This window comes from Manacus vitellinus, unplaced genomic scaffold, assembly GCF_001715985.3.
Source record: "Manacus vitellinus isolate BGI_N305 unplaced genomic scaffold, ASM171598v3 scaffold_5_pilon, whole genome shotgun sequence".
NCBI classification, from domain to species: Eukaryota; Metazoa; Chordata; class Aves; order Passeriformes; family Pipridae; genus Manacus; species Manacus vitellinus.
The window spans coordinates 9,193,917-9,220,410 of NW_021940682.1; the positions used below are offsets into that span (position 1 = coordinate 9,193,917).

The 26,494-nt window shown below is 40.1% G+C and overlaps 1 protein-coding gene across 2 annotated transcripts in view; it reads right to left on the reverse strand.

Moving 5' to 3' along the window:
* Window positions 1-26,494, reverse strand: part of PTN (pleiotrophin) — a 73,340-nt gene that overhangs the window by 30,668 nt on the left and 16,178 nt on the right. Inside the window, exon 1 of one of the 2 annotated variants that reach the window (XM_018080753.1) lies at window positions 18,325-18,410. The exons of the other annotated variant lie outside the window; for it this stretch is intronic. The gene's annotated coding sequence lies outside the window, so the exon portion shown is untranslated. Of the gene's footprint in view, window positions 1-18,324; window positions 18,411-26,494 lie in introns of those variants that run through there. 2 annotated transcript variants of the gene reach the window in all.

Genomic DNA, 26,494 nt, shown 5'->3' on the forward strand with positions numbered 1-26,494 from the left:
AATGCATTTATTGAAACAGAACAAATTTATGAAGCCCCATTTTCTTGACCATTGCAGTTGTAACAATGTCCTAAGGGTGTCACAGTCAGGGGAAAAAAAAATGGAGCGACCAAGGAATACAACTATTTTTGTAACTAGGTCCAGGGCTGAAGATTATTACTACTATTATGAGGGCAAAAACTGCAGATATACACTGTGCAGATATACACTGATGTCACCACAGGCCCAGTGGTCACACCATTATCATGAATTAATCATGGTTTGAGAGCTGTTTAAGCTGTGACATGATTTTCATTATGAACAGCTGTACTGTACAAGCCAAACAGATGCCTCCACTGTATTTTCATTTTCTCCCTCTGCCCCAACGAAGACATTTTCAGCTCAATGGCACTAGGCAAATCACAGTATGTGTCAATATCCCCACTTCTCCATCTATGAAATAGGGATAATAGCACTTGCCTTTTTCAAAAGAACACTGAGAAACCCATAATAAAAGTGATTATGTGAAGAGGGGAAAATTGTATTATCCAGCATCAGCTGCAGCTTGCTCTGTATTCCTGAATCTCATGCCTCCATGGTTCCAGGTTTTGAGCAGGGTAGCCAGACTCTCCCCAGCAGAGGAGAGCAGCAACACTGGGCAGCTCCCAGTGGCTCAGTGTGTTGTTGAGGGAAAGCTGCAAGACTCAGCAGAACTCCCTTATCTTTGATAAATACCTTTCATTCAAAGTAAACAAAGTTTGTCAAATATTTGAGTTTTGATTTGCCTGAGCTGACTGTGAGGTTTGAGAATTTTTTTTTATTTTTTTTTACCTCCAGTCACACTCTGGGAAATACTCCATACTCATAAAATAAAAACCCATTTTATTTCTTTTACTTATTATGACTCTGTTCATTTTGCTGTCTGTTCCTTCAGATGACACAGTCAGAAACCTATCTAAGCTGAAAGCACATAGCCTCTCACCTCTGCCCTCTAGTCATCTTTTCAAGGGACTGCATTTTTTTTTTCCCAGAGAAATTCTTGCTTTGCTTCAAGTGACAAATGCCAGGGCATTGGGACAACTGTGCAAAAATGAATGAGGAAAAAATTAATTAAGATGAAACAAAGGCTGAGTGAAATTAAAGCTGTGTTTTGGCCTTGTAACACAGGGCTAGAATGTGTTTTTAAATCATTCTCCTTCAAAAACAGTTAGCGAGCAGAGGGTAGCAGTTGTGTAAGATGTTAGCTCATCTTTGCCAGTCAGGATGCAAATGGTATCCCCAAGGCACATAAGTCCTCCAGTATGACACCAGTCAGCAAATAAAGACAAAAGCCCAGACCTCATATTCTGAAACTGAAATTCACAGAAACATAGAATGATTTAATTTGGAAAACACCCTTAAAATCATCAAGTTCAACCATTCACCTAGACTGCCAAAACCACCACTAATCCTTTAAACACCTCCAGGGATGGGGACTCAACCTTTTCCTTGGCCAGCCTGTTCCGATGTTTGACAGCCCTTTCAGTGAAGAAATTTTTCCTGATATCCAACCTAAACCTTCCCTGGTACAACTCGAGGCCATTTCCACTTATCCTATCACCTGTTACTTGGGAAAAGAAACCTTCCCCCACCTCACTACAACCTCCTTTCAGATACTCCACAGCCCTTCCCACTTAGCTAGAACTTTAAGAACTGCCTCTTTTATTCCAGTGCAACTTAACAAGCACTTAGGATGGACCCTGCCTTAAATTCACAAAAGAACATTAACCATGGCATTTAATAGTAACAAAAAATGAGTTGGGATGCACTGCCACTTCGTTTTCAGGTACTAACTAGAGACTGGCCAATGTTCACCATAACCATACTAGTGCCAGTAAGGAGCAACTCCTTTCAACAGCTGCAGTGAAGCACCTTTAGGCACTGGCAGTGAACAGCTGTCTTCTGTGTCAGCACCACAAGGTAGTGCCTCCACCCACAGGAGATTCCCTCAGAAACAAGCAAGTCAGTGCAAGGGAAGAAAGTAAAATCACCTTCCCTTGGCAGAACAGAAACTGAGGTTTAGAGACATGAATAAACTTGCTTGTAATTATCAAAAAAAAAAAATTGTGTGACAGAGAGGACTTTTTTCAGAGAAAATAGTCTTTCACCTTAACCAGGAAAACATCCTAGATAGAAAATTCCACTTTTAAATATGGCCAGGAAGACAGAGTTGCCTCTGTCCAGTCCCCTACTTTATTGGAATAAGTTTCATATTTCTACCCAAGGTAAAAACCATTAAAAGATATCATAGATGTATCACATGAGGTAGATGGAAGAGGATGAAGCTGTACAGCATGCAATACATCTGAGGTGAGACTTCAGTGCAGCCTTTTTGGCTCTTAGACCATTGAGCTTTTTTGCTATATTCTATAAGACCTCTCCATTTTGGAAGGCAATACAGAACTGCACACTTGCAGGAAAATTTTGGTAGCTACAGAATAAATCTGCATGCTGCTGTAGTACCATTCAAAGGACACTGTGCTGCAACTACCTTCCAGCCATGTAACACGTCAAAATATATTCCATTTTTTTAAAGTCTGTTTTCACCTACCCAGGCAGGGTGGGAATGTGCTTTCATGGCTGATTAGTCTTCTCTGTCATCATCTTAGTCTGGTGGAAGGTTGTAGAAAAAAATTAGGGAACTCCATTCAAATTAAAATTTCTTCTCATCTGACATCCCTGCTGTAAACTGATGGTCACAAAGTTCTCTCAAGACTACTAAAACAACCCTTTTTAAACAACAAAAAAAAAAAATATACAAAGTCCCTTCTCCAAACTGACAGGTAGAATTCACTGAACCATTGGAAGGTGAGAAGCTATGTCCTTCCAAAACCAGACACATACTCAATTCTATCTATGTTTCTGAAACTAAGAATAATTTCTAGCATTAGGAGAACATACAAAACCACCACAAAGGGAAAAAATGAAGAAGTTATTTATACTATTAAATATTTAACAGATTCTTTGGATGGGAAGATCATATACAACAATAATCAGAGAACTGAAATTTCGTTGAGTAACACTAATGTAAAAATTCAATGCAAAGATGAAACTCTTCCTAAAATGTGGGCAGGCAAAAACACATTTCACACTGTTCCCATAGTCATCATTTTGCATCTGCCAGAGATCTCTGTATTCATCATGCAAGTAGTAGCCAGAAAATCTCAGGGAGACAACTGGATACTTTGGTAGAGTACAGAGGGAGAACCAGACCCATTGTTATCCTGAGAGTCCAATCAGGAGAACTGGATACTCAAAGAAGAAAAAAAAGTATTAAATGTTTTAATTTAAGACCACTATCTTATGTGTAGAGATTTAATAGCAAGATGAGAAAAACAAAATGATTCAAGGACTACTTTTCAGCTTACTCAATATTCACATAAATAAAAATGCAACAGGTCTCACATTAAAAGCTTTCTTCAGAGCTGTCTTTCCAAACCACAATGGCTAAAGAAATATTTTATTTTTATTTCTTTTTTGTTTTATGAAGTCCAGATTCTGCACAGACTTGTGTGACAAGAGTCATACTAATGACATACTGTATCATCACAGTGTTACAGAATCAGCCAGTAGATGCCAGAAAGATTAGATTGCATATAAGAAAGAAGAAGCTGACATTTTTCATCTCCAAAGGGAGGCTACAGCCTGGAGGAGGTTGAAGTAGTGCTGGAAGGCAGGTTTTATTCAAATTGAGTTCTTATTAACATATAAATAGGGTAATTTTTAAAAACTGTATCTGTGCCACATATCCAAATGCACTAATAACTAAAAGTAAAAAGAAAAAAATTAAAGGTCCAGAACAGCTCAGATTTGTTATTGTTCTACTAGTTGATTGTTTCCAGACAATATCTTTTCCCATTTCTTTCCAAACCAGACTGTTTTTCACCTTTGGACCTTATATCACAGGAACCAGGCTCTTGATGAAACTCTTTGAGAACCACCTCTTTGGGACTTTGAACAATCAGTTAGTCACACAAACTCAGTGTTAATTTGCAAGCAGAAAGTAAAAGTAAGAGAAAAATCATTCATAATTTTCCTTGATTACAAAATAAAAATTTAAAGCTTGCAAGATCTGTCTTCAGATTCTGTCTGTGATTGATAGCTGAGGTTATGACTACTGTTTCCTGTTCCTTAATATAGCCCTAGCTATAGCTCAAAGATTTCTCAGGTAGGCATCTCAATCATCCATAAAGAGAACTTGTTTCATAGTACAGATATTTCTAATGGCCTCTAAAACATTTTCCTGGAAGGTGAGATTATTATGCCCTAGTGAACATTTAAGTATTCTATACCACAGGTTTAGCTTCCACAGGAGATATGAAGAAACAACCACTATAAAGTGCCTTCTAGGACAATATTTACAGCATTCAGATGTATGAGTTTTGGGCTGAAAAGAAAAACCTTTTCCAACACAACAGAGAGGTGATGTGAATCAGGATTGAATCACTAAATATCCTATCCAAAATACTACCAGATAAGGGCAAGGCACTATGATATAGAGTAACCTCTCTGCTCTCTTCTTCCTTGAATGAGCAGCAGTTATTCCATAAACTTTTAAACTTAACCTGCAGTTATGTGTAGCTACATCTTGTAACTGCGTTTCTCAGTGAATAAAATATTTGCTAAGTGTGATTCAACAGAATTTTCTTGAGAATGTGTCAGCAGAGTTGCAAGACAGTCCTTTTTTGTATGCATGAAAGAAACTGCTTGTAAGTACTTAAACAATCATAGAGGTAGGATTTTTAGAAAAAAGTTCCAAATTTTTCTGTTCTCTGCATGATGCATGTAGCAGTACTTAGAGATTCAAGTGATAGAACTTCATAGTCAAAACCATGTTTTTCAGACCAAATTCCTTAAGTTGAAACCCAGGTGGTCTCTTTAGAGCCTGCTGGTGAGTGGAGCTCTAGGGATCACATTGTTTACACCATTTGGGATGTACATTTTTTTCCCTCCTCATGCAGGCTGCCACTTCTCCTCCTCCCAGTCTTCTGCACTGCTATTACGTGCAGAAGTTCAGTACTGTATTTCCCCATATGAAGAACTTGGCAAGGAAAGACCGTGTGCTCTTGGCAGAAGTTTATCCTGGGATTATGCCAATAAATAATAATTTTCTGGTTGCCACAAGCATCCCATTATTTCCATTTGGCCATTCAGTCCACTCCAGTTCAGCTCTGTTAGGGCTTCTTCAATAAACCCTTATTATCAGGGGCTTAGACCTCAGTCATTTGAATTCATGCTTAGCTGGGACTTGGTATTCAGGGATCCAGTCTGAATGTCCTTAAAAAAAATATATAATTAAAAGACTTACTTCGCCACAGAGCAGAGACAATGAAATTTTGTTGGCTCCAAGTTATATTTGCACTCCTAAAGACTTAAGAAAAGCTGGATATTGAGGTTTGTTTTATAAACAACACTTGGAGGCTTTAGTTCTCACTGGAAGAAAAATGTGATGTCTTTTTGCCTTCATCCTTCTCTGTACATATATGCCTGTTGTTTACAACACAAATTAATTTCATTTTCTCATCCATTTTTAACCACCTACACTTGGGGCTAGATTTGTTGGGGACGGAGCTCCCACTGGGGTAGGTTCAGAGCAGGGACAGCACCTGAGACAGCTCTCCCTCCCACAACACAACTCTTGGCAGCTCCACTAGCTCAGTGCCTACTAAGGAGATAGCTCCCGGGCTTTACAACTTTGATCCAGCAACCTCAGTTCTAGAAAACAGCAACCAGTCTGTATCACTAGGGGCATCACACACACACATTGAATCAGCAAAGTGACTGGCTCCAGATTTTGAGTTTTAAGCAACCAAAGTTAACTACAATGTTGCACAGATCAACTGGGAAAACCAGTTTGCCAGAGATTAGTCATAAATCTTTGACCGTAGGGTTTGTCACTGAAAAACTCACCACTAGCTCCTTCATGTACTCCACTGTCATAAACCCTTTAATATTTAACTAGTGCTTGATTTTCTATTCTTTACAACAATGGTGTAAAAAACACTAATTATAGCAATTTTTCTGTCCCAGGCTGGATGTCTCTATGCAGTGCCTGTCCAGCACAGGAGTAGCAGCATGTATACCTCAGACAAAGCAAGGATGGCATCTGTTTGCTATTCTCCAGCAAGTTCTCTTTGTACAAGATGAATTCTACCAGAAACCAACACTTAGATGCAAAAAGGTATGTCACCCACAGTTCAAATTTGTAAGGATTTACACTGTGCTCCTTCCCTTCCAATATATCATCCCTCAATATCATACCATCCTTACTGTCCTAGAGATAAGCACCAGTGAAACACACTCTCATCCCCTCCACCCTCTCCTCTCCTTTGCTCTCTACAATTATAATCAAATATGCAAACCAGAGAAAATGGATTCTCTGCCCTGCATCCTAATAAGGGTGGCTGGTCCCCTAGAACAAAATGGTTTGCAAGATGTGGAATTACATTACTTGTTTTTGAAGTAGGAACAGGAGAAAACCAACAAAGTGTGATAAAAACACATACACATTTTGGACTTCTAAAGTGAAGTCCTTCTCCATCTGCTGTTTCTAGTCACTCTGCAGATTACTCCAGAGAGTAGTCCAGCATGGGAGGACAGGAAAGTTACAAGAGGTTTCTCAAAGAGGTCCTTTACTCCAGACAGAATCCCTTGTGATCACTTTTTGTTTCTGTTCTCATAAAATCAACTGAAACTCTTTGTCACTATTGCTAACAGAGGAATTTTAAGACCAGCACGGTAAAAGCAGCTTTCCAGGGACTGCACTAGTACTGTGAGCTGCCACAGTGGTAATAAAGGCAAGTTAGTGTGTGCCTGAAAGATCAATTCCATGGGCTCCTCTCTGGGCCTTGGGACCCTTGGCAGAGCATAGAGCTCCTGAAGGCTCTGGGTTCTTCACTTACAGCAGAATTACACACAGAAGAATCCTAAAACAACAAGATTGCAATCGACCTCAAATGAAATCAGTGTCATATAAACCTGTGAAATTGCAGCTGCCTAGAAATCAAACTAGAGCACCAGACCCTGTAAGCTCTCCATTGCTTTTTATACTCTTCACGAAGGACTAGAAATCTGAATATTGTTGTAACTCTAAATGGTACTTTCCACTGATCCTTTGTTTCTAATTTCTTCCCGGAGGTTCAATAGACAGAAAAGTGTTGTGTTAGGCATGGTTGTTACAATTTCTGTAAAAGAGAAATTCAGTTTCAATGAGTCTCCCAAGAACACAGCCTATTTTAACTACCGAGTTTTGTTATTTCTCATTTTTGTGAATCTGCAAGAAACAATAATGGGGGGAAAAAGCCATAATAGAAGTGCAATAGCTGGCGAAGTTAACAGGCAGGTACAGGGAAGGGGTGGGGGAAGGAAAGAAGAAAAGGTAGAGGATGTTAACTCTTGAAAACTTTCCACCAAAACTACAATAAGTCCTTATTATTTTGTTTCTGCACAGCTCAAACATGCAATGCAATCAGTCCATTCACATATTGGCAACACGCCTACCACCAGTGGGAGTGATTTTTCCAGAAATGCCTCAGAACCTTATTGCAAAACCCCAACCACAAGGCTAGTATAATCTCTCGTGAATTAAATGCATGATTTCTCATTAGGGACGATAACTCAAAGGTCCTCAAGGTAGATTCATTTGCAGAATGTGTATAGGTGCAATACAGCATTGCCCTCTGCTGGATTTTAAGCTCTCTACTCATGAAAAAGTTGCCTCTGGCTGAGCTAGAGTGGATGATTTTTAAACAAGCACTGTACTAATTACCATAAGGGAATATCTTGCCACCAAATAAGGAATGAAACAGTGAATGAATGCTTATTCCTCAACCTTTTTTTTCTTCCACGGGACTAGCTCTGCTTCACACAGGGCCAGTATTGACTCATTCAGCCCTTACCCAGTCCAGCAACAGTCACAGAGTATAATACATCCCCCAGAGTCCAAATGCTGAACAGAGTCAGTGCACGATCAGATACACAACATCTAAGCAGGCCAAAGTCGAATTGTAGGTGAACTCTGGCTAAATCCACGCCACAGTTCTGATACCTACATGAATGGTCCATACTACATCACTGTCACATCTAACTGGGTGTTACCCAACACACATCTTTCCTGCTATATAAAACCCTGTTGATGCCAACTTCTTTCTGGGCATCTCCTGATGAAAATTCAAGTGTTATTTTCAGTCTCTTCATAGGTATGAATACAGTGGCTGTGGATTGATGTAGGATGAGTATGACAAAAATGAGAAAGGATTTCCTGCTTTTGACTCAGAGTTAATTTTGTTCCTAGGAGCCGGTACAGCCCTGTGTTTTGGATTTAGTATGCAAATAATGTTGATAACACACTGATGTTTTAGTTGTTGCTAAGTAGTGTTTTGTTTATACTATGTCAAGGACTTTTCAGCTTCTCATTCCCTGCCAATGAGCAGGCTGGAGGTGCACAAGAAGTTGAGAGGGGACACAAACAGGACAGCTGATCCCAACTGACTGAAGAGCTATTCCATACCATAGAACATCAGGCTCAGTATATAAACTGAAGAAAGTTGGCCAGATGTCTATCGCTGCTCAGGGATGGACTGGGAGTTGGTCAGGGGGTGGTGAGCAATTGTATTGTGCATCACTTGTGGGTTTTTTCTTTAATTTGTTTTATTTCTCTCTTTTTGTTGTCTCTTTTTCATTACAATTATTATTATATTCTATTTTATTTCATTAATTAAACTATTCTTACCTCAACCCATAGGTTTTACCTTCTTTCCAATGCTAATCCTCTTCCCATTGGAGAAAAAGGTGAGCTAGAGGCTGTTTGATACTTAATTGCCAGCTAGGGTTAAACCACGACAAAGGCCAAAGTGGATGCAGCGCTACAATATAAAGCAAATCATTTTGTCCATCCTTGCTTTTCACCATCTATCATTTGCTGACTGTTCCCTGGCTTATTGACATTTGGTGAGCCATCCAAATGCACATGCATATGCATGTGCAGGTATATAGGTATACCTGTATGTGTGAACACTTATTTGAACGAAGCTGCCCGTGGTTGGTTAATTATACCCATATGATCTAGAAAAAGACAGCAAATCCCATTTTTATATGTCTTCAGCTATTATTCTTGCTGATCATATAAAAGACACAGCAGGGCATTTTGCATCCTGTAGCTTGATGCTGTGCAAAATGGGGCCACATCCAGAGAATCGGGACATCTGCTAATTCAGACTAATATATGGGAAGCTGAGAGTTAGCAAAATACTCCTTCAGATCAAAAAAAGAGTGCAAAAAGAAAGCTCTTTTCCATTTATACTAATTTCCAACCCATAGCTTACCCTTGTGCTTCTTAAGTACTCCTTTATCAGATTTCTTCTAACTTTGCTCTTCACACTATTCTTTCTCTTTTTCACTCTCTACCTTTCACTCTCTACCTTAGATTTTCCCTCTTCCATCAAAAATACATGCGGTATATTCTCTTCAAAACATCTAGTTTGCAAAAGCAGCTGCTTATATCCCCAGTTTTCTTACAATTCCAGCTCTGTTATGTATCTGTTCTGTACCAGTGGCTGTGGGAGAAACTAGCTATTCTTCGTGGGTTCTACTGTTAATAGTAACAACAACAACAATAATAAACAACTCAGTTTCTAATGATACTTTCCTGCTTTGTTGCTTAATGAGAGTATCTGTACTCTAAAAAGCTCCCTCTTGTCTGCTTCTCCCTGCAAGGTATCACAGTTCTCTGTGGGAGGCCTCTTCCTAAAAATAAATGTCATGATTTGCTTTCTGTTATGTTACAGCTAATTAAATTTTGCCACCATAACATTTCACCTTTCCATTATGCTGCATTTCCAAAGCATCAGACTGCACTTTGCCGTTTTCCTGCTCCTTTTTTTCCTCCTTGTACTGTCAAGCCAAGAGCAGAGGCTGGGGTTTGACTTAAAAATTTTCAACCCCAGCCACATACAACAAAAACAAAAAATACACCTCACATTGTTTGACCTCTAGAAAGAAGTTAGCATCACAAGTCCAGATCTGATATTCTAGCAAATTCAGCTTACAAACTGTGCAAAGTAGGAAACTTAATAGTAATACAAGGTCTGCACCATTATATGTGAAAGCATTCAGACAAGAAATTGTGAGGAGTGTACTAAAAGGGTGACAAATGCAAGATAAGAATTATATACATAGTAAAATAAGAAAGGTGGAAAGGTTCACATTATCTAGAAGTCAATTCTTAAATACAAAGTTTACGTAGATGCCAAAAAAGACTTTTATGGATGAGGCAGACCACTAAAGAATATGATCTACAGCATCACCCCGACGTTTACCTGCTTCGTGCAAATGAGTAGGCAAAATGATCCATTAATATTTTATACTCACCTTGAACCAATCATGGGGCAACATGCAAAGGCATAAAATTCTTGTAATGATGGGAAAAACCTAAATATGCGGCAATTCCAAAACAGTAGCTGTTATCAATTGTTTTGAAATTATCAGCAGTCACTATGGCAAATGATGCAGATGATCTCTTCAATTTAAGAGACTGAGAGAATAAATCATAATGCAAATGGTTCAACAAGGCAATCAAGCGCAAGGCAATATATAAAATTCTCAATGTGTCACACTCAGATTCGTTCCTTACTTTATATTTACAAGCACAATCGTTCAAATGAAAAACAAACAAACAAACAAACTAAACAAATGAACAAAAAAAACAAAAACCAAACTCCCATTTAAAATATAAGTTACGAAGACAAACTTTTCTTCTGACTGTTCTTGATCTTTGGAGACACTGTACATCATGGCTGATTATATATTACAGCACATATTTTCTACAACATTAGCTATTCATGTTTTAAACTGGAAAATGCTTGGTGATGATGATATATCAGAATGTGAAAAATCACCATGTGACCACAGTCCTGTCTCGAACCTATCTGCATATAAACAACCACAGTGAACAAAAGGAAAAAAAAATACTTTGCAAGGCTTTAGGTGGCCACAAATACAATAGCGACAATATATCCCTGATAGTTTTTAATAGCAATGTCAGAAAACCAATGGAAGAACACTTTCAAACTGCTGATCCATCTTTTCTCTCACAGGGTGGGGGTGTCCGAAAGGTCTTGACACATTCTAAAGCGATTTGCAGAGTCCACTGGAGTGGGAGGACTGACAACGCACAGTCCCCTTTTGAGTTAAATGTTGCCAAAAGGGAAAGGGGAAAGAAGCAGTTTGTTCTCTTTATAGTTATACCATACAATTGTATTTGGAAATTACTGACAACAAGTAGGTAGAAAAAGTCTAGTGTGGTTTTTTAAAATATCTTGCTGGAAAGAAACAGTTGTATTCAAGGTTTCCTGAGACTGACTTTTCGTCCCTATCAGAGAAAATACCTATGAAGATTGAGTTCAAATTACAACTTCAATAAGGTAGCACAGTCCAAGCTCAAACAGAAAGATTTACATTCAGCTCAGATCTCTTGGCAGCATGACTCCTAAGGAAATTTGGAAAATGAAAGAGTAATGCTGACAAAAGGGCAAGGAACAACCTTCCACTGTCAAAACTTTCTGAAAGTTATGCTATTTGTTATTGTTCATTACATGCCAAGAGAAAGCAGAGCCAAAAACTGTTTCATTTACAAACAAAGCCTGAAGTACTAGACAATTTCATGCATTTATAACCTGTTCCCACCTCAATTTCTGCAAAAATAAAAATAATAATATTTTAAAAGAATCAAGTCAAAACAAAACAAACCCCCAAACATTCAATGGACCCAACATTAGATCTTCTCTCACATATACAACTACAGGATCACATGCTCATATCTGTAAAGCTGTATGCTTTAGAATATAAGAAGCCACTTTATGTGAACTTGCTGTCTTTAATGAATGAAAGTGTGGATCCCACAAACTCCATGATTTTTTCTGGCAACTTGCTGTGCTGATATGGTCAACCAGGCAAGTGCTTGTGTATACAGCTCCAAGGGATTTGGGACCTCACTGGCATGTGAGACACATAGATCCACAAAATGTGTATCTTTTGCACCTCTGCTCAGTGCCCAGCTAATGGTGATAATTTCTCAGATGGCAGTGCAGTTTAAATACAGGTAAATACAAATGTATCTCAGCTCTCTCCCAAATAGCCAGAATATTGAAAATCACAGGATTCATAGAGCTCATTATGAGCTAATTTACCTCATTACATTTTGCAGTACTGTAGCCACATAACCTTTAGCACCCAAGCTACCACTCAGTCAGCAGGCCTTTATGGACCTCAGTCATTCACCCTGAATTCTTCCTCAACATCAGTCTTAACAATTCTTGATTCCACTCCTGTACAATTAGCTCAACAATGCTGAAGGCACCTTCGGTGATGTGTGCTGGCACAGGAGTCATGGGTTCAAACACCAAAATCCAGCCTCGCCAGTTAGTTTTTTCCTTCTGGATAGTTTGTGGTACACAGGCTATGCTGATGTCAGTAAGCTCTTTTCTATTTTTACTTTTTGCTAAGTTCAGCTTTTGGGTGAGATTGCCTCCCTCTCCAATAAAGAGAAGGTGGCTCACATACATGAAGGAAGACAGGGTTATATTCAGAATTTTTTGAAGTTCCAGACCATTTCAATTAATTTCCTTCTCTATCACCCCCTCCTTAGATAACTGCATCACATTGTATAAATCCTGTATATCCATTTTCCAGTTACTTTTACTCTTTCTTCACCAACATTAAAAAGTACTGGCACAGAGCATAGCGCTGTCTGTTTGCATAATGGATGTATGCATACAAGATTGCTTCCGAGAACATTCCTGCCATTCTTATTCTAGCAATAGGAGAAACAAAACCACACAAAGAAGAAGAGTTGAGGAAAGAGGATGTTTGATCCTGAAGCGTTACCTTGTCACCAATTCATTAATATTTATATCTTCATCTATGACAGAAAGAAGGAAGAACAGCTTACACTGCCAAGGATCATAACACCAGCTTTCTCATGTGTGGATTCAGGGAGGCAAGAGGGAGCATTCCTGCAGGTAATTAGCCTTGACTGCTAATTACATCAGCCAAAAGTGATGAGCAAATTAGAGCAAGTCTGATGCTCTTCCTAGATTCCCAGAGCAGCATTGCTGGTTACTGTGATGCTCTGATGCACAGCAACCTGCGATACATCCTCAGTACCATACCAACCAGGACTGGTCTCAACAGCAGTCTGCCCTTGGAATGGGTGGGAATAAAGGCAGCATGTTTTCTGTCAGTACCTCACTCCACCCAAAGGACCATGTTTCCTTATTGGTCAGGGCAGATATTCAGCTTCTGATCCACTCCATTGATCTCCCCTCATACTGCAACAGTACAAACCAAATAAGAGCAGAAATTATTTGCTTGATATTTTCGGAGTCAACATTTGCCTAGTTTGCAGTTTTCCAGAAAAAAAAGTCATGATTCAGTCACAACAAATGCAGTGAGAAGTGAACAGGAACTTGTCTTTACATTTCTCTGTATCACTTGTCTACTAGTTCTTTTATATATATATTTTTTAAAAAGCAAATATCCTACATCACTGCATTTTCACATGACCTGTCACTCAAGATCTTATTCGTTCCTGAAGATACAAGGTAAGGTCCTAGTGCAAATACCTCACCTGCAAAAAAAAGCACTTCTATTCAGAAGTTATAAACAGGAAAAAAAGCAAGCATGTAACCTGCATGGCACAGCTTACACCTACACCATCTGTACCTGGGACCTCAGAGAAGTGAGCATGTAAGCAGCCCCAGCAGCCTGTCTTTTATGGACCTCTCCAGAGTGTCATACATGTAGCATGAGACTCAAGAGTTGATTCCCTCCAAAAGCCCTTCCAGATCCAGGGCTGGATCTCACACAGGTGGGCTGTGATGCTTTGTAAATTTAGGCCCACTCCTTGAGACCCAGTCCTGGACCCATTTCCCAGTGAATGCTGCTTTGCTGACTGACTGGGTACGAAGAAAGGCTCAGTTCAGCTGGGCACTGGACCCTTCTCTCTCAAGGGTACAGTCCCAAAATGCAGCCTAGTGCCGTGTCCCTTTCTTCATCTTGTTGCCCACATTTTCATTACTACAGACATTTGCAGCAGAGAAAGAGCCATAGGGCCCTTGCTTCACCCACATGCAGGGTCTATGCTACAGCCACCCCTATCCAAGCAGCACACAGAAGACAGAACTGTGACTCTCTACTACTAAGAGGTTCCTAACGGGGGGGAGGGACACACACACACTAAAAAGTAAGCCTCTACTTTTACAGATATTGCATATATTTGTTATGAGAAAAAGTTTCCAAAAGCTGCAGAGATGGCACAAAAACTGTGTTAGATACACTGAACAGAGAAACAATCAGTCCCAACTCTGTCACTCAAAGAAAAGACTCTGAAACCTTTCAGGGTAGAGGACTGTGTCACAGATGGCAAAGGCCTAAAACAGATGGTACAAGAAAGGACTTGGAAGAAGATGTCGATTGGGAATGGAATGGGCCAGGAGACATAGGGACAAGCAGGCTGTGAATTGAGGAGGAAGGTTGATACAGAAAGTATCTGAATATGAAACTCAGCCCAGCCAACTGGGCTGAGGACACAGGAACTGAGGCAGTAGCTCACCTGAGAGCACTGGAGAGCAGGCAACTGGTTTGTATGCTGACGTTTTTAGAATGTCAGGGAAGAAAATGGAGAAAAAGAAATCCTTTGCAAGATTCTTTTCTCAAGCCAAGATGACGACAGCCTAATTATACTTGAATTTTCTAAGGTCTAGACTTTAAAAAAATTATCCTGTAAGATTTCAAAGGATGGAAACATAAAACTTAATAGCTATTACTACTAAACCCTACTGAATTTAACTGAAAACAGTTACAGGTAGATGTCGGATTTCAACCACTAGGAGATCAGAGTAATTTAATGCCCCCTCATATAAACATTTGCATAAGCCAAAGGCTGTCAGGGATTTAAGAATGGGAGTTCTGCGTCACAAGAATGGGATTTCCAGCACCTATTTCTAGATTTATGATCTAGGCCACCGTATTTCCTCTCACTCCACCCTGCCACAGGATAGGCTTGTTGTAAGCAGCTTTCTGCCAGAAGAAGTTTGGATGATGAAGGTAACTACCTCACCAGGCTCAAGGATTACATCTTCCTCTTTACTGACTCAGAAATAACCTTAAAAAAAAAAAAAAAGTACAGCCCTCAGTGGAAAAGCCTAGAGACTGGGGGCAGGAAGGAGCAAAACTATCCCAGCAGTTCCAGCCCAATTATCCCCGGAGTTCCAGCCATTCCAGTGCCCAGGTAACACCAGACCATTCCCAGGACACTTCTACCAGTTCTCCTAGCAGTAGTTCATCCTCATGGGTTTCAGGAAAGCTGTATTTAAACACTTAATGTGATCAGGACCTCTTCACACCAGCTAGACTGCACAAAACATCCGATTATTCTTCTGCATATATGGAGATTTGGGCTTTCCTCTGAAGCAAAGACAATTCTGATTTAGATGGCTTCCCAACAAAGTTAGCCCCTGGCTTCTTTGACTTCCCTACCACATGATCAAAGACACATAGGATGCCTAGAAAACACTACAGTCTTAAGTGCTACTTCAGTGTAAACCACAACATAGGACTAATTTCCCCTCAGCTCCAGGCTGTCTTAGACAGCAACTAAGTCTCTTTGAAAGAATAAGAACATCGTTCCTTCAAACACAAAACTTTATCAGGATGTTGGTCTCTGCACACTGAGGCAGTGGCTGAAATGGCAATGATTCTACTCTTAGTTCCTATAAGTAAGGAGCTAGTTTAGTACTACTTGTCCCCTTCTCTTCTAACAGAACACATAGTGCATGCCCTTCTCACCTCTATTAACATACACAGCTATTCTGTAACATACAAATTGACCAACAGAAGGACAGGAATGAAGCACAGGCCGGAACAAGACATTGCCCAATAATCACAGCATTAGTCTGTACAGGAATCACAGAATGGCTGCTGTTGAAAGGGACCTCTGGGGTTCACCTTGTCACCTTGTCCAATCTGCCTGCTCATGCAGGATCACCTCGAGCCAGTTGCCCAGGACCATGTCCAAATGGCTTTTGATATCTCCAAGGATGTAGACTTCAATACCTCCCTGGGCAACCTGTGCCAGTGCTCAATCAGGAAGAACCCTACAGGCCTTGTTTAGACCTGACACTACAAGCAAGCCCGTGTTTTTTCAAGGCTAGACACTCACAGATCTGGTCAAATTCCCTTATTGTGGTGTGGGGCTTTGCTTGTCCCAGTCCTGGATCACCCACAATGCTGTGTAGCCTCCTTGCTACTGTGTGCAAGTTTTACAGTCAACACCCAACCAGCTAGGGAGGTAAAACTCCTGTGATTTAATGGTTTGTCATGGCTGCTTTTCAACAAGATACATCTCTATATGGAAGGCATAATTGTTACAGCTTACAAAATGCTGTATTTCTGCATTTTAATTCTCAAAATGGCTTGACAGAGAAAGGAAACTGTTTGTGCTTTACCCAATCAGTCCTATTACAGCCTCCTCTGCAAGACAGTGTACTCTCACTCCTCAGGTAACACACAGATTAATGAGGTCAGCTTCCTGATTACTCTTAGTACTAGCAATTTAAGGCAAGTGGGTTCACTACAGAGAGGGGAAGAATGTATTATGAGTAAATATGAAAATGCAAAGAAATGTAATAAGAGTAAGCAAAGCAAAAGCCTTGAGGGTGAAACTATGAGACTGTCACATGAAGGGAAGCGTATGTGGAAAAATAGGATCAAGAATAGAGGAACAGATAAATCAAGTCTCTGCATCAAATGAAATCTCTATGCTTCCTTTCTGTTGTGTAACTTCTTGTTTATTTTGTTTCAGGTGAGTGGAAGAAAGGTATAACAGAACTGAAAGTCCTGCTGGAGCGGATTTGCTTCAAACAAGCATCTCACCAACAAAAGCAGATTAGAAAAAGAAACAAATCTCTTAGGAGGAAAAAGAGAACGGTCCTGGTTCACTGGCCGTTACACTTGATACAAGTGCTGCTCCAGGGGCAATTCCCAGATAATGCTGGGAATTATTCGAGATAATGCTGCATCAAACTCAGCATCCTGCAAATACAGGGAGATCTCCTATCAAATGCCATAATTACAAACATGTCAGTGCCTCCCCTCCTATTTGTGTGCTGCCAGAGTCTGAGTGTGCTAAAGTAGGCCAATATCTTCCTTATTAACAAAGAAACTCTCCACTCTCAGTCCCTGCACTGCTTCCTTCCACCTCTCATGTAAAAAGACCCACGATACCTTTATTCTCCATTCACTTTGTCTCTGCCCTATTTCTGAGGTCCCTTCGGCCCGAGTTTGCATACCTCTGAACCAGCGGTTCTGTTACAGTTTTGATCCTTTCCCTGGCTGGGTTAGTTGCCTTTATTCGCTGCAGCATGTCTCCAAAGCTAGAGCTCTTTCTCTCAGCGGTCTCTCCCTTAGCATGGAATAATACATATTACAGCTGATTCTCTGCCTAATTAGAGGACTTTTAACATCTCTAGAGTTACATTTGACTAGAGAAGTCTTTTTCATTCAGTAATATGAGCCTCTGTTCCTTCCTTGCTTGTCAGTTTAGGGTATTTCTGGCAACTCAAACTATTCCTTCCCTATCTTTCCTAGCTGCAAAATTCAAAACAAACAAACAAACAAACTAACAAAAAAATGCACATGAATGTCAAACTTGGCTAATAACTTCCCTAGTTCCTCATTTTTGACTCCTGTAGTAACTATATACAGTCTCAATTCCTGCTTTTACTCCATCGCAAAGATACAGGATTTGTGCAAATTGGTCTGAAAAATTCAGTGTTCCTTTTACTTTGAGTCCCTCTTATTGCTTTTTAAACAAGTGAAGAAATGCCAAAGAATAAAACCCAATATATTATGTTACTAGATAATTACAGGCTACTACTGTTTCATATACCGCACGTCAGTGAAAAAAACACTGTGAAAACACACAACTAGACAATAAAAAAATAATCTGTGAGATTAATTATTTTACAAGATTCTGGATTTGTTTATTTTAATATGAAGGAATGTATAATAATAAAAAAATACAACAGCAAAACAGGTAAGATTCTGTCACAGTTTACTTTTGGTGAAGAACCCTAACAGCCTCCAGCAATAAAAACCACACATTTCCAGTCAAATAAAACCCCAGAATCCTCCTCCACCTTGAACAGGTTAAGCTATTTGTTGCAGGGAAGCTCAAGGATGCTAGTAAATGGCAAAATGGCAGAGGAACGATAACTATAAGAAAAACCTTGCTAAGAAATGCCAAGTACCCTGAGTGAGAAGGAACGGAGTTTTTCCAAACGTCCCAACCTGATCTGGATGCTGAAGGCTTCATATCATGTATGATTCAGAGTACAGAGAGACTTTTATAAATCTTGGTTGCTGGGCACACAGCACAGTTTTTGATAGTGGCATACTTGGGACTGGCAAGAACAGTATTTTTCAGTCTGGGATCTAGGCAGATTTAGCAAGCTTAGAAACACGATGCTGTGGCAAGGTTTCAAAGCAAGCTCCACAGGGAGTTTAGCACCAAACTTTTCCATTTTCCTTTAATACAGAAAACACATGAGATCAAGGATAATAAATTTTATACACTATAAAATTAGCAGGCTTTCCTGCTAATTCACATTAGGCTCAGGTCATTGTAAAAGAAGAACTGGATAACCTTGGAGATGGAGGGATAACAAGTTCTGAAACTCAATAGTACAAGAAGCAAGATCTCACACTTAGAAACTAACAGAAAACCACTTGCTCATCAGGTCAAGCAAGTGAAAAGAGTGAGTCTTAACACAGACCCCAATTACCACTATGATCAGACCGTTCAAAGAGGGAATGTGAATCCAGAATATAACATGTAGGCCATGAGGTCCTGGTGTCGCCTTCCAATTCCTCCCCCATGCAATCAACCTTCAGAGAAAAAACCTCCCCAAATATCAAAATTCAGCAGGTTTTATTTGAGGTTTGGGTTTTTGTTGTTTCCTCACTTTTTTTTTTTAATATAGGAATTGGCATGTTTCCAAAATTAATGTTTTTAAAACACCTAAATTTTGGATGTTTGGAAACACCTTGATACACTTTGCTCTACTTCACATGCTGTCTTCTGGGACACAGATTTTACTCAGCGACTATTCGTACGATGCCAAGGAAACATCCCTCATCTTTATTGGCTGAGTCCTACTGGCACCTCTGTGAAAGAAATTGAAAAATAACATAATGAAATGCCAGTGTAGCTGGGATACTTATCTATACTCAATTTCCCCCTCCCACTTCTCAGAGGAGAAGGGTTGTTTACTTAACCGGAAGATTACATTTGTTGATCAAAGGATAAAGGGAATCCTCTCTACCTCACACGCCCCATCCACATGCAGATTTCAGAGCACGGCCTCACTGAAGCACAGTGTATGGCAACACAAATGAACTACCCCTATATTAAGTCACTAGATGTAATCCTGACAGCAGCTCCAAGCTCTTGAGTTCCTCCTCCTCCTCTGATCTCTCTCTTTCTCCTGCCTCCCTCTCCCTTTGCTTTGATGACTTTGACAGCCAAGTTCTTGGAGAGTTACTCCAGGTTACAACGTGTCACCTTTAATGGAATTCAAAGCTTTAATTCAGAAAGTGGCCACTCTTGACCTCTGGCCCCACTGCCACCCACTCTGCCATCCCCCTCCTTTCTCCATTGCCATGGAAATGAATAGCTGAGCGAAAAAATGGGAGCAGGCAAAGTCTAAAGCTTTTCACAGAGCCCCCAAAAGAAAGATGAATGAAACTCATTCATCACTGAGCAAGAGACCCAGAGAGCAAGCCAGAGGCAGAGCAAGCAAGGGAGAGAGACAGGCTGAGATAGAAAAGGTTACCTCATGCAGGAAGTTATGTGATTTGAAAAAGAAAAGCACAGGAGGTGTGAGGGAACATAGTTCACTTACAAAAACTGCAGATTCCACTAGGAAGGATGCTTACTTGGGGAGTAGGGGTGGTTTCCTCAGCCACTTCCTGAGATAAAATTTCTTGTCAGATTACCAGGAAAGGATAGAAATTTGAGGAGAGAAGGAAAAAATGCCTGAAAAGAAATTTCAGTGAAAGTCCGAAGGATGGATAACTTATGGTAAGAAAAAAATATAATTAGAAACAAAGCTCTGTTTGTAGTGTTGAAATTCCCTTCACCAAATCTCCTACTTTAGAGAGGCATTTTTCTATTAATGCATATACCTACCTTTCCTCCCCCATCAACTCTGTGATCAAGCTATGTAATCAAGCAATGTGATTTGATTGATATGTGATATCAATCAAATACCAAGGTAATTTTCAGCACTAGAGATTAAAGCAATAACTTATTCACTCAAACATAGCACCAGCTTTCTGGTGTGTTCCTTTAATTTCCCCATTTCTTGCAACACAACTACAACTGCAAAGAGCTCCTTCTTTTCAGATAATGTGAAACAGATGTACGTAAAACAATAATAATTAAAAAATATAGTTAAATACCAGGTATCCCAATGTCAGACGAAGGAAAATGTGCTACTGCACACTGTCCCACAGAGATGAGGGAGCCTGCTGATGCCAGTGACAGAAAAAAAAGGAGAAGGACAGAAAAGAAAGTCTGAAATGCAGCAGCTTCAAACAGCTTATTTGCCTTCACCACTTGAAAAAGAGATAAGCAGGACAGAAGGAAGGCAAGCAGCAGTGACAAGTGATTCCCTAAACCCAGAATATTTTGCAAAGGTATTAGATGAGAGTGTCATAGATTATACTAGGATATTTATATAATTGATGACTTTCTAGAATAACCAGTCAAAATTCATCTCAAGCATGCCAAAAATCAGGCAGATACCGGCAGGGCCCTTGGGGGTTGGTACAGGAGAAAAGCTGTAAAGGGCAGATCTCAGTAAGAGGCAAATTCTTACCTAAGACTGCATTCTAGCCTTATCCTGACAGAGAAATGATAATGCAATTCTCCTTTTCACTGAAGACCAGTCCAAAGCTTACCCATTAAGTACAACTCAGAAGAGAGCCTACCTAGAGATTAAGTGATAACTCCAGGAGATAGTTGCCCCTTGCAGAGCGATTACCATTCTGAACCGTGAGATTCTTTTTCCTCCTTCCAAAAGCTAATCAGGCATGATTCTTTTTCATTCCTCCAATCCCTTTGCCACAATTTAATTCCTCTTTCTAGTATTCTAGTGAAAAGGTATCACCCGAGAGGCAGGAATCATTGTTCTTTGTTAATTCAGTGAACTAGATGCCAAGCCAAGCTTCCTGGGAGTGGCATTAGCACCTCTGCTGACCAGTGAGCTCAGACCCAGAGCTCATACTTAAGCTTCATCTGTTGTTAATCTTTATTTCCCTCCATGGTGGCTCAAACACTAGCTCTAGCCTGAGCTACCCCAAGGATTCCTCTGGGAGGGAAGTTCAGGCAACAAGCAGAAACACTCACTTCAGTATATGCACTATATACAGCCTGTGAGTCACAGTAAGAGGGACCCAGTATATTCACAAAGCCTTTTGAAAAAAAAGAAAAATGGAATTAGCAACTTGTATACAAATTAACTGAAACTAAAGCTGACATTCTCCATTGCTCCCAAATCTGTCTTTCACAGCTATCAAAAATGGAAGTAGGCACAGATACCACTCCTTTTCACCTGCAGAATGCCTACTACTGAAATGGGGTTTTTACCTTGATGCTCCTTCCCTTTTATTGGAGAATCAATCCCTCCAAACACCCAAAGGCTTGCTAAGACCACAGGTATCACCTATTAAAGCTAGTGAAGCATATTTCACTACAGAAGGATACCAGCACCAAAAGCACCATGCAGAATCACTGCTACCTCTCTATGTCTTATCCTTCATGAGAAGCAGCTCTGCTAATGTGGAAAAGTCAGAAGGCTCTTAGACTGAGGTCAGAAGGGTGAGCACTGCAACACAGCAGAGAGGGAGAGGAAAGGGACTAAGAAACCTTACAGTGATGCTCCTCATATCCTCAACACCTTGTCTCATCCTCCCCATGCCTCTAACCTGCAGACCTCTTCTTCTCTCCCACCTCCATGGACCCAGAGCTCTGCCTCTTCAAAGCTGGCTTGTAAACAGAAAGAGATCACTTAGGAAAGGTTTTGCTAGTTAGAGAAAAATCGTTGTTTATCCAGGGAAAGACAGAAGTTAATAGGATGATGCTATTCCACACAGGCAGAGCAACTACACAGCTCTAGTATAATAAAACTTGTGTTACTATTAAGAACAGGTAAGAGCAATATTTTAGTGAGGGGTTACCCTCTAAATGGTTATTATCTCTGGTGGCCTCAGGCTAAGGCCTTGGATTGTCTTGAATGAAGAGGTATCTGATTGATCCATGCTTAACTCCCACTGTAGAGCAGTTCAGGTCAGCCCTGTGCTGCACATCTGTTTATGTAAAACAGGCAGATTTTGGTAGCAGTAAATTGTGCCACAAATGGCTCCACAGAGGTGGGAAGACTCATTTGGTCTTCAAAGAAGCTTCCTACAGTAAATTTAAAAACTTTAGCACTCCAAACATGAAGGACACCTGCATGTCATTAAGTACTTAATGCTGAGCAGACAGCTTTCTGGGTCACCATCTGTTCAGCAAGAGCACCAGCTCCTGGCTGCCATTCCCCAATTCAGTGTGCTCCAGGGTTTGAACTCTCAGCCTTGGCAGCTCACAGTCACCCAAAAAATAGCATGGATGGATGGATCTTCTGTGTCAGCAACACAAATCAGAAAATAGTGTCCCAGGAGAGAATAATTCAACCAGGCAGAGTTTAGTAAAGTCTGTTTAAGGATTAGGAGCTAATCAGAATAGCTCAAAACATATATGCCTCTGTTTGTGGTATCTACTGCTGCCCTTCTAATCTCATCAAGCTGCCTGCTTATCTAGCTCTGATAATAGTTGTTTTCTTTGTTGTTTAAACTAAATTCTCTCTTGTGCTAGAAAGTTTGCTATCTAGGCAACTACTCACAGAAAAAAGTTCAAAAGTAAGATGCCCTCACCTGAACAACAGAAGTGGTTGAAAACACTTTGTAGAAACAGGAGGAGCTACCTGCATAAAGCTAGAGAATAAATATCTCATCAGCTCTAGAAATCTGGAATTACTTTTTCTGTGCTCCACAGAAGCTAGGTTGGCCCAATCCTGGCACTTCTATAAAAAGGTTTCAGCCTAGAGCTTCAGCCTTTTGAAGTTGAATCACCAGATGGTTCCACAACATCAACACAATCTTCAAAATAAGCAACATTAATCACAGAGACAAAACAAAAGGTAATGGGTCCTAATGGTCACTGGGGAAGAATGATCTTTGTGTAAAACAAAGCAGGGGAAAGAGAGAACAGAGGCTGCTATAAGTCTGGGGAACTGACGTAGTCTATAACCAGTTTCCACATCATAGGCTTACAATTTCTGCTTTTTGCCCCCTGTCCTCCCCATCCAAGTTATATCATACATGAAAACTCAGTTTAAGGAAATGTATTTTCTGGCACAGTTCCGTATTCTCAGAGAGAAAAGCAAACAAGTTTTTCCCATTTGGGAAAATCCTGTTTGGTATTTGATGTTTCAGAATCTTCTTAAATAAAGCCAGCAATTTATTATAACCATAGCCAGTGCTCAAATTGAACTAGAGTTCAAAACTTCTAAGCTTCTTCATTCTTCTCAATGAGAGGAAAATCAGTATTTCTCTTGATTCTGGAAACAGAACTGGCTTATCCACACAACTAGAAAAGCATAAATAAAGGTGCTCCCATGAGCAAAGGAAGCCTACAAAGCTGACACCCTCCTCCACCTCATGTAAACACAGTCTACCTATCTCAAAAATGCATATTTTTCTTCATTCAGAGTCACTTTTCTAAGAGGTTTTATACAGGTGAGACATGAAGACAGTGAGATAATGCTTAGATGGAGACCTTTTGTGCTAGAGGACCTGGGTTTCTGGAATAAGGGCTCTGTCCTGCCTGTCTGCTGTCAAGAAAATATTTCTTGATTGGAAAGGAAAGCATGCACTTAGCTAGCATTCCACAAAGGCAAAGTAAGCAGGAGAAAAAGCAGATAGAGTAAGAAAATAGACAAACGAACATCAGCAAAAAAACCCCATATGCTTAGGAAGAAAAGGTTAAGCATCTCTATACTTTGACAGTAAAATGACCTCCCAGTAGGTCTCTTTTAATTTCTATAATGTATGTTTCTTTGTTCACTCTGTTTTTCACATGATGTTTGACTCTATTCTAGTAGGTTTACAGGAGCCAGGTTACAATTTCGTATGATAAAGGGCAACACAAGTGTGACTTGTAACATGTTACAGCCTTTTCAGGAAGCAAATTGGCACCTAAACTACAATATATGCAAATTACAGTTAAAAAGGGAACTCAATAACTTGTTAAAGCAGGACACATTTGCTATCTCTTAAAACACAGGCTTCTGCTTTACTGACCTGCCTATATTTCACCTCTGAGAAGCTGAGAAAAACTCTTCTGTCAAGACAAAATGGATGTCCTTATGCAAGAGCCCCAAGCTAGTTCCTTGTACCAATCTTCTGGTATCCACAACTCCACATTTGCCATTTACACTTTGTAAGATGAGTTATCCACTGCCTACTATGAAAGTTTTTGTGAAATTATCATCCTGCCTCCCACCATCAACTCTGTAAAACAGTAAATTAGTTCGTAATTGAATTTTTCTTATCATGGCTTTTCCCAGGAAGTTATAGAGACCTTCAGTACTTGCTATTTTTCTTCCCTAGAAGATATTTATAATGTGGTTATCTGTTCTTCTTGAGTTTGTCAGGCAGACTAAGCTCTTTAAGTCACAGAGCAAACTTTCTCCAGACATTAGTTTGTTGGAGAGTTTTTCCATTCCTTTAATTACTTCACATTTTGAAAATGTTGGCATGAACAGAGGATGCCTTATCCTGGTGTCTTTGCCATCACCATCACCCTAGTCTAACCCTCTCATGCATATGCCTATGATTTTAGACATTTCTCCACAGCACTACATTCAGAGTTCATCTGCCATTGCCTACCTCCTGTGACCCCCTAAAATCATTTTTAATCACTGCTTTCCAGCTATTTCCCACTACATATTTCATTCATATATATTGAGATAGAAAGGACTAAAACACGCTGTGCTAAGCCACCTGAATCATTATTTTCAGCACTGAAACACGACAGGGAAAATGTCACCCAATCCTAAGACACAGACATAGACACAGGAAGGAACAGGTGGAAAGAGGCTCCCTGCCTTTTCCTGACATCTTTCCCTGTTCCCAGAAAGGTAGAAAGAGGTCCTCAGCAGCCTCAGGCTGTTAATAATTATGCCAATGCTCAGTTAGTAATGAATTTTGCAATATTTAACATTTTCCTTAAAGGCTGAAGTCCAATTCTTCATAAATTTTCAAAAGAAAAAAAAAAACAAAAACGTGTTTTCAGTCTTCAGCTTTAAAGAAAATACTTGAAAGTACAATCATCAGGTTCCATTAAAATAATAAAAACCTACATTGAAGGCCAGAACAAAGAATCCCATCGTTGTTTTGGGTTTTCTTCATCTAGTGATTTTTAGGCCAATATCCTGACAGGATGGGGGGAGGAGTGGGGCTGTCAGTACTGTATTCAATGAGTATAATTACACTGAATTAGTGCTAAGGGGTTTAGAGAGAGGAAAAAATACTATTCCACAGAGTTAATATAAAGTGGGCTTTCATGTACATACAAACCCACAAGGAGTAAGCTACTGCCTGCTGAGACCTATTTGAGAGCCAAGGGATTGATCGGACTCAGCCAGCCCTTGCTTAAGAGAAAAGCTGCAGTTGTGAATTACTGTAAAGCAGCATTCACATGATTGATGGGTTTACCCCCACCACCACATTTGTTTCAAAGATCCATTTTGTCTTCTGTGGTGATGGTGTGAATTAACCCCACTCACAATGGCTGACTGAATTTTGCAAGACCGATCCAAGGTCTAGGAGTCTGATGGAGCTTTTATCTTATGCAGCCGTGTGACTGGGAAAAGGGGAAAGAGATGCTATTTAACACCCAGGCTACTGAGGATCACCATAACACTGACCTCCTCAAAGAGTCTGCAAACTTTCTGCCATCAGACCAGCCAGCTCCTGCCTGGGGAAGAGTCTTTGAAGGAGCTCTGCCTCTGATCTCCCTCGCAATCTGATTCTACGCCCACTTATCCTTACATCCAAGGGACCATAATGTATATTTATTTCATCTCTTGCCTTTTTAACCCGATATGATGTCAGCAATAGATTATTTTTTTTCCTTTTTGCCAAAGAAGAGCAAGAGGAAGCCTAGACTCTGTAGCCAGTAAAAGATCCAGAGGCTCCATATAATTTGTGAGGGGATTTCTCCTCAAGGCTCGGGTGCTGTAAGTTAAAAGTAGTTCGAATAGCAAAGAGAATGGGAGAGAAAAATCAGAAATGGGCCCAGATCATGACTAGCTTT